Below are 11,568 nucleotides of genomic sequence, written 5' to 3'. Positions count from 1 at the left end.
AGCAAAAAACATGGTGGATGCACGTTCATTTTTCGGTGGAATATCCCATAAAACAAGATATTTTGAGGACTAATTTTTATTTTGACAACATTTCTAGTGAGAAATATACCATTTTCTTTTAAAATATGCTTTCATTTTGGACATACAGTTTGTAGTTTGCTTGTTTCGTTCAACTTTTTCTCCCAAAGGCTCTGTTACGTTGGAGAAACACGTTAACTTTCATTCATATCTGCAGACGTGCGCGTGGGTCACGTGACTAATATGATTCTCTTTTTTTCCGCAGAAAATGCCATAAAATAAGAGTGATTGTGGACTAATTTATTTTTGAAAACATTTCTAGCAGTATATATCCCCTTTATTTTCTTAATATTGCAGACATGAAGTTGTTTGTTTGTTACGTTCAACTTTTCCTCAAAGGATCTGAAAGCGTCTGATCTTTTCCATTCAAATATGCGGGCTGACGTGGGTCACGTGACGTGCCTTTCTCTTTTTTTCCTGTGGAAAATCTCGTAAAAAGGTACGTTGCGATTTACTAATTTGTTTTATTTACATTTCTAGGAACCCGTGTATAGGTTTTCTCGTTCCGTGTTGCTCTTGCGGCGATCAGGCTTTGATTGACATGTGACAACAAACCGGGAAAATGTTGAGTTCAGGGACGGACCAAAGAGTTCTTTAAATTGATTTTTCTGCATTTTAATTTATTTACACTACGAGTCTAATGGTGTGTGATAAAAAAAAAAAAAAAACTATAAATATTATGATAAATGAGATGAAACAATTATTTTGATGGGGTTTATAAAATATTAGGATCTATTATATTCTTTTTTCTTTAACTGTCAATTTTTTGACGTATCTCATATATTATAGTATTACAATGAAGTGCTCTAATTTATCTGTTAAAAAAGGTTTCATCACTGTTTCCTGTAGTAATTCTCAATAATGTTTTAAATAGGATATATTAAATAGGATATATTATCTAAAGTAAACAGGCTTTTAAGCCTTCAATTTGCCCCAATTGACATGAAGTGCGCATTTCGAAAAGCCAGTGAACGCAGCGTCATACGGGCACCCCCACCTCACTCCCCCGGAAACCCCCGGATGAACCCGCAGGAAGGCGCGCGGCTGAAGAACTCTTGGACAGCTGGAAGGTGGGCGATGCTTTGAACTTTTCTCTGTAGAAATGTAATGTTTAGATTTGGGAAACCAGAGATGGGTTTTTAGTAAAAACGTGTTGGCTGTTTAGGATAAACGTTGAATGACGAGGCGTTTTTCCATCTTAAATTTAAAAGGCCGCATGATCACGGTGAAGGCCTCTTCTGTATAGAGGACGGGGGCGGAAACGTCACGTGGTCTCCGCAGAGGTAAGTTTCCTTTTGGTTCATTTAGCCAGAAACGGGGGTCTGCAGCCCTTTAAACAGCTAAGAGCCTTTCAAATGTCTCACTGTCCAGAACTCAGTAGGACACACAAGGTGTCTCTTCAGCCTTTAGAAAATCAAACACTCATTTGCATTTATGTTATCTTGGAAACTTTATAACTACTGGGGTTTACAAAGGCTTTTTTTTTTACACATTGTAGATTTTATGTTGTTAGTACATCTCAGCCAGTATTTCTTTAAGGGCCTATATCATGCAACACCAACGATTTAAAATTTTAAAGTGTATTATAATGTTAATTCCTCACAAAAACTAATCCACAGCGGTATTTTGATCCATTCACGCATCTCTCAGCATTCCTCTGAAACCCTCTGAGCACCAGCCCCTCCCAATTCACAATAAGAGGGTCCTCACATTGTGACGTCATCATAAGTGAGGAGCAGCCTCTTCTAGGAAGAGCCTGTGCAGCTAAAACCGCCTCCAGGCTAACAGACACGCCCACTTTCTCAATGGAGCTAGTGGTGATCAGCAAAATGCTTTCATTGCACAATATTCACATCCATCTTTGCAAAAGTTTGGATGGAAGAAACGCAGAAACGCTGCCGACGCCGACTCTAGGTTGATGTCATGAAATAGGCGACACCCACAAGAAGAGAAAGGCGGAGCCTCAGAGATCGAGGAAATAGTTTATTCTAAATGGCTAGCATGGTATAGGCCCTCTAAATTGTGCGTATTGACCTCAAATTGATTTTTTTAGGGTACGTTGTCAGGTTTAAAAAAATTCTTCATAAATGCTGGAATTTCTTAAAATATTGTGCATCACCGCTTGATAGATTATTGAAGCATTATGGGTACTGTAGTCAGGAGCCTGGCACAGTAATACTTTGCTTCAACTGTTGAGTAGATCACCAAGTTGAGTAAAGTTTGACTTATCTGACTGTTTTGTTTTGCGTGATGCGCTGTGTCGTCTGAAAAATAGGATATTTGTTTGAATTAAAAACATTTTTATTTTTTGTCGGAGAACCACAGAGGAGGGGTCAAGGGGCCACATGTGGCTGTGGAGCCTCAGGCTGTAGACCCCTGGTCTAAACAGTTATGGCTGATTTGGCTGACCACATTTATTTATCCTAGCGTTGTCAACAAAGTTAAAGAGCCGCTCCAATGGAAGTCATGTTTTTAAGATCAAACATTTTTCTCTTTATTGAGAACATTAACAAAAATATAAACACATACACAATAATATAAGATTAAAACTGTTTCTGAGTATTTATTCAAATCTCAATGGATCAGGAGAAGATGAAACTGATTGTCTCAAAAAGCTTATAGTTGTGACGCTCTAACTGCCATGAATGGGCAGAGTCTCTGCTCCACTCCAATTCTGATGCATCCACTGCAGACAAATACCGGTAGATCCATTAATGTCCTGAGTTCCCTTGTCTGAGCTGGTATCTGGCTCAAAAGTGTACACATGGATAGCTCCAATGTTGCTCATTGATTTTTTTTTTTTTGCTATGCTAATGTCGGCTAGGGCTTGTGAGGTGCTATAAGCTAGCGGGAGAGAGAATCAACAAATGGTTTATGGGAAATTAGCAGAGGCAAACATCTGCACCACAGCTCTGAGGTGAAATTCTTATGAGCTGCTGTGCTGCAGAAAAATGTCTTAAAAAAACAAAATGATCGTAATTAAAAAAAAAACTGGGAACGATTTTATAATAGCTAAAAATTCTTTTGGAGTGGGACTTAAAGTCCCACTCCAACAGAATGTCTGATTCCTGATTCTTGTATGTATGTATATACATAAAAGAACCTCATGTTTTTTTCCCTTTCCTCTCTCAGACTGGTCAGTTATGTTGAGACAACATGCACAAATAGTTCCTGGACTGATCTTCTGCTAACTTTGAGGTGGAGAGGCTGTCAGGTTCATCTGTTTCAGGGTCCTGCATGCTCTCCCTCCATGTTGGCTGTAGCAGTGGATGGAACTTGCTAAATGTACTGTTTTGAGAGCCAACTGGGTTGTGTAAAATTCTTTTCCACCTACATTTTTGATGGTCTAAATGTTTTTTTTATGTAAACTTTTCTGTTCTTTTAGGCTCAGTGGTTATTTGGAAGATGCGTTTTTGACCAAAAACACTGTGGTGACCTCCTTTGTGAACTGCATTCATGGGGAAATAGAATATGTAAAGTTATTTTCATGGCCTCTTCCTTAAGAAAATGAACATGCCTCCATATATGTTTTATTGTATTTTGTGTCATATCATCATGTTAATATACGACATTCATTTGTTTTGATAGAATCCTGGAGATGGGAGATGTGGAGCAGGTAAGTTTGTGGCAGCACCAGAGTCCTCCAACAAGTTTTCTGGCAAAGTAAATGAGGAAGGATCGCAGTCTGCCATCGTGGAGTTTTGCTGAAAGGCCTGAACATGTTCCATCCATGCATCCATCTTCTTCCATTCATCAGGAACCAGGTTGTGAGGGCAGCAGTCTAAGCAAAGATGCCCACACTTCCCTCTCCTCCAGCTCCTCTTGGGGGACCCCGGGGCCAGCTGAGAGGCGTAGTCTCCCCAGCGTGTCCTGGGTCTCCCTTAGGGCCTCTGCCCTTATTCCTGTTGGAGTTTTTTTCTAACCCCTTATGTTTCAAAAGTTTGCAAACATACATTTTGGTTGAAATGATGAGGATCCGAGGATGAAATCAAGAAGGGACAACATCAGGGAAAGGGACTGAACCGACTGAACAGCTTCCTCTCTTCAGCAGACACATGTTCCGAGTACATATGTGTCAAATATTGGTAAATACTCATTGAAGATGCATCCTTTTTGTGTAGTTTGTTTTCTCAGTTTAATACATTTTGATCTTTTCATTCTGCACAGACATCCTCGCCGTTCAGGCCGGTGGCTGGAACAAGCGGAAGTCAGAAAAGCTGGAGCAGACGTTACCAGAATGATACCTCCAGGTAAAGATCGTGGTAATGTTGTAGATAAATGTTGGCTTGTTTCTTTCATGTTACTCTCATGCTGTTGATGTGGAATATCTCTTGATTTCTTCAGTATTATTAATACATTAATCTCTTCCCACAAGGACCAATCAAAATGACCCAGAGAAAAACACTGAAGGGCTTTGTCTGAGCATCAGGAAAACAAGAATCAGCTGTCATCAACATATGGTAAAAATCTTTTGTAATCTTTGTGCTATCCTATGACCCCACCCTCACATTGACGTGTTCTCCCTACCATGACAAAGGTGGATAAAGGTGGAAAGATTTCATGTAATCCATGGACACCAGTGAAGATCACAAATCATTGAAGAAAAAAGGTTCAGAGCACTGTCTAGTGGGTCTAGATGACCCTACTCCCAATGGTAAAGTGCCTAGGATAGAACAAGGGTTACACTTTCTAAAGTTGTTGCATAACTGATCAAGCATGATGTGATGGATTGCAGGTTATGGTGCCATGGTAAAGAACTAAAGGCTCTATGATGTCATGCTGCTGACCAGACTGTGGTTGGTGAAGTCCAGCAGCACTGCAGGTCCTTGAAGTGTGGTTGAAGAGCTCTCCTCCCAGCTTTTGGAAGGTTCTGCCCCACAAAGTCAGGAGGTTTCTCTTTGTGATCTGCATGGATGTCCAGGGCTTGTGGCATTTATGTGTTTTCTTCTTCATTTCATTTTTAGGCAGCACAGAGTCATTGATGGAGAGAGAACATGAGGGACTAATTGTCTGCTGAGGAGGAGACTTTCTGCAGTTCAAGCCCCAGCTCCACCCCTAAAAAAGGCTTATATGAAGGAAAACCTCATTTCAACTTTGTACCAATAAATGACTTTTAATTGAAATGAGAGATTTTTTTCTGAACTGCACCAATGAAGGGTTTTTCAACCTAAATTTCAGCAATTACATTATTTTTTACCTCCGTTCAAGTTTCTACAACACTAGCTAAACATTTCAGTGCTCACACCTGTGCTGAAGACACTTCTCATTTTATCTCAAACGTTTGGCCTTTGATTTGTATGTCCAACACCTTAGAATGAAACACTGTCCTATTAAACTCATATAATAAATGTGCTATGCATCTCCAAATCCTTTGTCAGGGTACAGACTACATTTTAATTGTAGCAAGACTGAAGTAAAATGTAACAAAATCTCAATGAGTTATCTTAAATTAGGGGTAAATGACATGAGAAATTAAGAATATTAGAAGTGTGGAGTGATACGTGTCTCAGTATGTTAGCTGCAGGAAGGGTGCTGTCCTTGACACGTCCCTTTACTCAGACAGGATGACAGGTAGGGAAGGGGGTAGCCGATGATCTGCTCCAGTATCTTCAGCACAGAAGCTTCTGCTGCTCTTCTTCAGTTTGATCTGAAAGCCAGACCATGATACAGTTGGACTGGCTGAGCGGTAGGTTGCCAGCAGCTTCAGACGTGCTGATGTGCCTTGTTGATAACGTCCTGGATGTTAGGAAACCAAGTTAGATCAGCTGAGATGGGGATGCCCAGGAAAGGGAAGCTGTGAACCTTCCTCTGTGCCTACTAAAGTCCAAGATGACTTTCATGGTCTTTTATTTGCCGATCAGCCTTACACTATACAGTTTCCGCACTTGTCTACAAAGTTCACCTCAGTGACCTTTAATAAGTCTTTGTTATTGGCAAGTTAATTACTTATATCCAAGACATGGAGATGTGGGTCCAGTATGAGCAGGATTTGGGAAATGGCAGTTGCCAAGAACTCACATGAAGTTTCAAGGTTTTTCCCTTTATTTGGAGGAAAAAAAGTTTTTGTCCTTTGTTTGTTGTGCAGAATTGCAAACCTAGAAAGAAATCAAGTTGAAAGAATTTATATAAATGTATTTGCCCTTCTTTTGACCCTTCTACATCATGAATATTTGGTGGCTGTTGCTTGGCGACTGTGAGATCTCTCCATAGGATTGACATGGGCTGGGCCTCTCCATGACCTTGATATGATTGTTCTTCAGCCATTCCTTGGTTGCCTTGGCTGTAGGTTCTAGGTCACTAACCTGTTGGAAGACCCATCCATGACTGATTTGAAGGGTCCTGGCTTAAGGATGGTAGGAAGTTCTCACTCAGGATTTTCCATTAATGGCTCCATCAACGTGGTGACGTAGCTCTGTGCAGAAAAATAGCCACAAAGCATAATGCTTCCACCTCCATGTTTGACAGTGGGGAAGCTGTTCTTGGGGTCATAGGTAGCAATTCTCTTCCTCCAAACCCAATGGTTGAGTTGATGCCAAAGAGCTCAGTTTTGAGCCAAACATTCCATTATGCAGAATAAACTGATAAAGCAAACCCTATTTTTCAGTGTGTGATTTTCATTTTTTCATAAATCTTAGGACAATTTAGATGATAAAAGTAATAAATATATGAAAACAGTATAATACAGTAAATATGTAAATATTTGATGTGATGAACAATGCTTATCTGATTTAGACCCAACATGGAATATTTTATGACAGACACACATCAAGTTGTGTTATTTAATGCACGTAATTTAGACACAAATGATAGAAATGTTAGGTTTATATGTCAAAGAGGCCATGTGAAAATTTTAGTGCAAATACGCATGCGTGCGCGCCGTGCACATTAAGCCACCCCACCCCCACGTATCCGCGCGCCGGTCGGTGGGTGTTCGGCGTCAATAAAGGTAATCTGGTTGTCGCGCGTTCTGCATCTCTGCACGAGCTAAAGAAGTCTCAAAGGTAAGAAATGTAAACACAAGAGGCAGTAATGAAAATACTTTATGGTCATCTGAAAGTATTTTCATCTGACAGATGAATGCAGCTGTTGTTATCACTGTGACGGAAGAGCGGTGCTGAAAAATACGGCCTCCATCGAGATACTGAACGTAACACGACTGCAGGTTACTATGATCGTCATAGAAAAATGTATTAATTATTTGTTTCGACTGTATAGTTATTGTGGTGGAGCAGAGGAAGGGAGCTTTGTGAGAATCGGGGTTACATTAGCTAATGATTATGGCAGCGCTCGCGCCACCGCCGGTTTCCCGGCAAAAAAAAGGAACAGTAATTTACTGATATATTAAAGTGTTATGATTGACCTATTTAGGGTTTTTCTCCAAATTTACACAAAAAACGTTGTAACAACGATCATCTGGACTTGGTTTTGTAAATATTTTAAAACAGTCTCTGTCTCAGAGACCTGGACTGACTGACTCCTCCCCCTCACGTTCCAAACAGGAAGTACAAGGAGCCAAAATCCTTTAGACTTCTAAAGAGAAACAAACAGCTGTTAGTTAGTCATTCTATGGGTCAGATTAACCATTCTTGTTGTGATACCCTTTTCAACATGTTTTTGCTAATTCCAGTTATTTGTTTTACAAAACTGTTTCTTTATCACAAGTTATTCAAATTATAGACTGACCAACAGATGCCTCAGTAATAGCATGTGCCACCTTGAATGTTTGTTTGACAAATTCCACCAAGCTCACTTTCAGTGGAAGCAGTGTGGACTTTCAACAAGCTTACTCCTGATTGGCGACAGTAGTTGCCATAGAATTGATACTCAGATCAATCACTGTCAACTGGCTCCAACGTGGTGACGTCTGTATCACAGAGAAACGACGACAGAATTGAATTTGTTATGATGGATCTGGAAGTAAATGGGTGACGTCACACTCGCTCAAACCTTTTCTCTGATCCAGTCAAACTGCTTTTTTACCAGTTTTATTCCAGAAATCATTTTGGATAAGAGGAAAGACATCTTCAGCTCAAAACCAAGTCTTCATGACCTTTTTTTATAACTTTTCTTCTTAAAATTCAGAAATAATAACCTGCACATTCTTACAAAACTGTTAGACTTCAATTGCTACCTTAATTTAATTGTAAAACTAATAACCACTAATTGTCATTAATATGGCAATATTTTCCCCAAATCTTATCAGAATGGGGAACTGGAGACATAAAAATTCTGCTTTTCCTATTTTCAGCTGACTCTGCCACGAGGCTCGACAACTTCTTGCATCAACTGTGATCGCTGTGGCCGCCAAAACATCCAAATGTAAGGCGGGCTACAAAGATTTCAGGCCAAAAGAGAACGCCTCACATGTGATGAAGTGTCTGTATTGGTATGTATTTACCATCTGTGACTCAGAGTCATTAACCAATTGTCGATCTGTTCACAGTGTTATATGATAATTTAAATTTTGACGATGACGATACAAAAATTGCTGCCAAACCTGCCAAAAAGTCCCGCCTCTTACCACACACATGTTGTGCCCCTGAGTTGCCCTAAGTTCCCTGATCAAGCAGAAACGTGCTTTGACTGGATGAAGGCCTTGTATCAGGTATACTGGTAATAATAATTTTACATTCACCTCAGTCTGTTGTTGTTCCTCATTATTCATGGAAGCTTGATGACACGACATCTTCAATCTGCATGAACTCTAGTTTGATTAGAAACTTTCATTTGTGAACCGTCAGCAGATCTGGTCATGTCTCACCAAAACAACCACACTAATCATTTTATCATTTTCATCCATTAAGGTTGGAAAAACCAGCAGCCCTCCAGTGCTTCAGCCGTCCAACCATCAACCGTTTCAGACATCCATCCTCCCATCACTTCAGCCCCACAGCCGTCCACCAGTGTGCCAACTCCTGACATTTTACTATCCTGGTACAATCTTATTTTTCTGCACAGTTAGCAAAAATGATGTGTTTTTTAAGAAATTCCTGTGTTTTTTTATCCTCAACAAATGTTTCTCCAAAGAAATGTGAAACTACAGAATTATTCATCTGGTGGTTATTTTTACACTTTTCCTCAAATCTTTAATAAGAAAGAAATAATTCAGTTCAAGTTTACTTTAGCTTTTCTTTTTAATGGGCATTACAGTTGATATAAAACATATAACATGCAATTAAAATGCTTTGTAGTTAAAAACATTTTACACACTATTAAAAGATTCTATAAAATATTATTTAAAAAGAATCCTTTCCAAGAAAATGTTGACTACCGTATATCTTCCCATAGCAGCCCTGGCGTTTATTCCATCACAGACAGAACAGTGATGGTTAATGGGTTTATTTTGCAGCAAAATTTCATCAAGAAATGTAGACAAACACCAGCAGATGAACATTTCAGGATTTATTCAAATGATGAGAATATTGGATTGTGTTCTGATCAGCACTGGCTGTTGACGTTTCTTTTCTCCTTGAAGCATCAGCCTCCGTATCAAAAATCATGTTGGTTGTCATGAGGATCTCTTTCCTGGAGACACCCCCACCTTTCCGTCTTTGTGCAATAATTCATGTTCAAACCAGTTCTTCTAAGTTGTCGCTTTTCTTTGCATTTCCACCAGTAAAAAGTAATACGACAAAATACTTGCAGAATTTGTAAAGATTTGGATTTTGTATTATTAATTTGCCTTTTTTAGTCTTTTATTATAAAATAACTATGCATTATTACTTTATTTTAACTAACACATTTATCTTAGTTTACAGTAGTCCTCTTAAACATCTCTTAAACAAGTTTACACTTTTCATCTTTCAGAATGCAGCCGTGTGATTGGAGGAAAAGATTAATATGCAATGAGGACATTTAAAGAAAAAAGGAGCAGTTTTTATTTTACATTATTACTATTTTAAAGTAGAACTCTAATGTATATAAATGCTTTTTTATTAATTTTTTTGGCATATTTACTGTGTTAGAGTTCTGATGATTGTTTTGAGTGGTAAACGTTTTTATTTTATTTATGAAACCCAGATGGAGTTAATGGAGTGCTCGTCATGTTTTATGTTGTATATATTATTAATGAATTGATTTATTTATTTTGAAATGCCTGTTTGCAAGTAAAGAAGCCGGGGTTATGGTTAAAATACGTGCGGACAATCCAGCAACGTTCCTCTTCAACATGAATTTCCATCAGTTTTTTTGCTTGGTCGCAAATAAATAAGTCCAAATAATAATCAGCCTAATTTGTTTTTTTGTTTATTTAAAATTATATAAATCTTTTCTAATTTTGTCAATAAAAGGAAAAAAGGGGTAGATGATGGATGCATGTCCAAGTTTTATTATTCATGTTCTACAAGTTGTTAGATATTGATTATTTGATGCTTTTGTGCTATGCGTTAAAAATCAATGTAATATTGTAATTATTCATGAATATTTGAATAGTACTAATATTTCCTACAAAGGATAACTGACACTAATCAAATTAAAAACAGTCGTCCTGTAAGCACTGAGTGAACAAACTGTAGCCCATTGTCTATCACAGTTTGATTGAACCTTCTCTACTTTTCTTGCAGGGGGGGGTCATGGCCTCTACACTGGATTCCAAAAAAGAGACAAAAACCCCCCCGACCTCAACCCCCACTCTTAGTCAGACATGTTTATTTTTTTTTATTTACAATAATAAATAATATACTATGTACATTTATTTTGTTTTACTTTTTTATACTTAGTTTCCTTATTTCCTATAATATTTATTAGTAGTTGTTGTTTGTTGATGTTAGTTCTTTTTAGCCCCTTTTATGTTAAAATAGACGTAAATGATCCAGATGCTGATATTCTAATATATAGACAGATTTATGAATGAATTATTCTCAACAGAAGTTCAACGCTATTGTGGTAGCAGTTTGACTGTTTTACTGTAATCTGTCGTGCCTCACCCACTGTCCATCCCATAAAAAAGAACAATTCTACATCATTAACCTTTTTTTATTTTTATTCATATGGCACATTCATAAATACAAAGTTATAAATCATACCCCCCATTTTTCTAACTTTATCAATGAGTTCAAACAAAACATGAACACAGTAAGAAACTCTGACAATAAGAAAGCATTTAAAACATTCAATCTGTGCGTCAGTTTCAATGTTTTTGTGAAAAATTTCATAATAATCCCCTGGTTTGTTTCTGTCTTGTTGCTTTTTGGAATTGTTGTTTTGAATTGTTACAGTCAATAAAGTTTGAATAAAAAACAACTGCAATCTGTCATGCGACAAGGTACCTTCGCTCTGAAAAACATTTGATGTTTTGTTTCTTTAAGTACCTGCAAAACAAAAAGTTTGCATTAGTAATGGAAACATTAATTTCTGTAAAAAATAAAAATAAACACCTGTTTGTCGCTGGGCTTATTTTTAAAACTTAATCTTCCCGATAAACGTGGGAGCAATCACAAAACCAGTTTAGAGCCAAACGTCTTTTTTTATTATTTACAGTGTATTTCTTAA

At 38.0% G+C, this 11,568-nt stretch overlaps 1 long non-coding RNA gene across 17 annotated transcripts; it reads left to right on the top strand.

Annotated features, from left to right (window-relative positions):
- Positions 1-351: 351 nt before the first annotated feature.
- Positions 352-11,319, top strand: LOC111946934. 17 transcript variants are annotated; one of them, XR_002872756.1, is made up of 14 exons: positions 797-1,148; positions 1,290-1,361; positions 3,211-3,386; positions 3,464-3,551; positions 3,667-4,163; positions 4,246-4,328; positions 4,454-4,538; positions 4,616-4,732; positions 4,814-4,960; positions 5,043-7,079; positions 7,152-7,240; positions 8,327-8,464; positions 8,883-9,012; positions 10,641-11,319. It is a non-coding gene; the product is annotated as an uncharacterized LOC111946934 (long non-coding RNA). The 17 variants fall into 17 exon arrangements; XR_002872772.1 differs by lacking the exons at positions 3,211-3,386; positions 3,464-3,551 and adding an exon at positions 352-517 and having other exon boundaries at positions 1,043-1,148; XR_002872752.1 differs by lacking the exon at positions 3,211-3,386 and adding an exon at positions 353-517 and having other exon boundaries at positions 1,043-1,361.
- The last annotated feature ends 249 nt before the right edge of the window (positions 11,320-11,568 follow it).

This window comes from Oryzias latipes, chromosome 3 (genome assembly GCF_002234675.1).
Source record: "Oryzias latipes chromosome 3, ASM223467v1".
NCBI lineage: Eukaryota > Metazoa > Chordata > Actinopteri > Beloniformes > Adrianichthyidae > Oryzias > Oryzias latipes.
Note: the sequence above shows the minus strand (reverse complement) of the source record. Positions and strands in the feature narration are given on the sequence as shown.